Source organism: Oncorhynchus kisutch, linkage group LG7 (genome assembly GCF_002021735.2).
Source record: "Oncorhynchus kisutch isolate 150728-3 linkage group LG7, Okis_V2, whole genome shotgun sequence".
Taxonomy (NCBI): domain Eukaryota; kingdom Metazoa; phylum Chordata; class Actinopteri; order Salmoniformes; family Salmonidae; genus Oncorhynchus; species Oncorhynchus kisutch.
This window is the reverse complement of record NC_034180.2, coordinates 54,471,276-54,473,023: the sequence shown is the minus strand read 5'-3', so window position 1 is coordinate 54,473,023 and position 1,748 is coordinate 54,471,276.

The following is a 1,748-nucleotide window of genomic DNA, read 5'->3' as shown; positions in this document are numbered from 1 at the left end:
ACCAAGCTTTAACTTAACCTGATGCCTTGAGATGTTGCTTCAATATATCCACGTAATTTTCTGCCTCATGATGCCATCTGTTTTGTAAAGTGTACCAGTCCCCTCTGCAGCAAAGCACCCCCACAACATGATGCTGCCACCCCCGTGCTTCACGGTTGGGATGGAGTTCTTTGGTTGCAACCCTCCCACTTTTTCCTCCAAACATAACGATGGTCATAATGGCTAAACAGTTCTATTTTTGTTCCATCAGACCAGAGGACATTTCTCCAAAAAGTACAGCCTTTGTCCCCATGTGCAGTTGCAAACCGTAGTCTGGATTTTTAATGGCAGTTTTGGAGCAGTGGCTTCTTCCTTGCTAAATGGCCGTTCAGGTTATGTCGATATAGGACTCGTTTTACTGTGGATATAGATACTGTTGTACCTGTTCCCTCCAGCATCTTCACAATGTCCTTTGCTGTTGTCCTGGGATTGATTTGCACTTTTCGCACCAAAGTACGTTCATCTCTAGGAGACAGAATGCGTCTCCTTGCTGGACGGTATGACGGCTGCGTGGTCCCATGGTGTTTAAACTTGGTACTATTGTTTGTACAGATGAACGTGGTACCTTCAGGTGTTTGGAAATTGCTCCCAAGGATGAACCAGACTTGTGGAGGTCTACAATTTTTTTTCTGAGTTCTTGACTGATTTATTTGGATTTTCCCATGATGTCAAGCAAAGAGGCACTGAGTTTGAAGGTCGGCCTTGAAATAAATCCACAGGTACACCTCAAATTGACTCAAATGATGTCAATTAGCCTATCAGAAACGTCTAAAGCTATGACATCATTTTCTGGAATTTTCCAAGCTGTTTAAAGGCACAGTCAACTTAGTGTAAGTAAACTTCTGACCCACTGGAATTGTGATACAGTGAATTATTAGTGAAATAATCTGTCTTTATACAATTGTTGAAAAAATGACTTGTCATGCACAAAGTAGATGTCCTAACCGACTTACCAAAACTATAGTTTGTTAACAAGATATTTGTGGAGTGGTTGAAAAATGAGATCACCGCTTTAGACTCCAACCTAAGATAATGTAAACTTCCGATTTCAACTATATATTCCAATAGCAAACACACAACCCTCCCCAAAGCAAAAAAGAAAATGATTGACAACCCTCCCCCACCACCCAGACCCTCCCCCACCACCCAGACCCTCCCCCACCACCCAGACCCTCCCCATCACCCAGACCCTCCCCACCACCAAGACCCTCCCCACCACCCAGACCCTCCCCCACCACCCAGACCCTCCCTCATCACCCAGACCCTCCCCCACAACCCAGACCCTCCCCACCACCCAGACCCTCCCCTATCACCCAGACCCTCCCCACCACCCAGACCCTCCCCCACCACCCAGACCCTCCCCCACCACCCAGACCCTCCCTCATCACCCAGACCCTCCCCCACAAACCAGACCCTCCCCACCACCCAGACCCTCCCCTATCACCCAGACCCTCCCCACCACCCAGACCCTCCCCCACCACCCAGACCCTCCCCCATCACCTAGCAACACCCACAAGAAACTGCCATGTGGGGAATCATAAGTGGCTCATTTCAGCTATTTTCATCTTGTTCTTCATACCATGTCTTGTTTTTAGGTGTTTTGACTGATTTCATGTCAATGCTAGTATGGCAAAACATTTCCTAGCTAGATAACCAACAACTGTAAAGATGTATTTGAGGGACAACAAGTGCTCATTTGTGCAAATGTA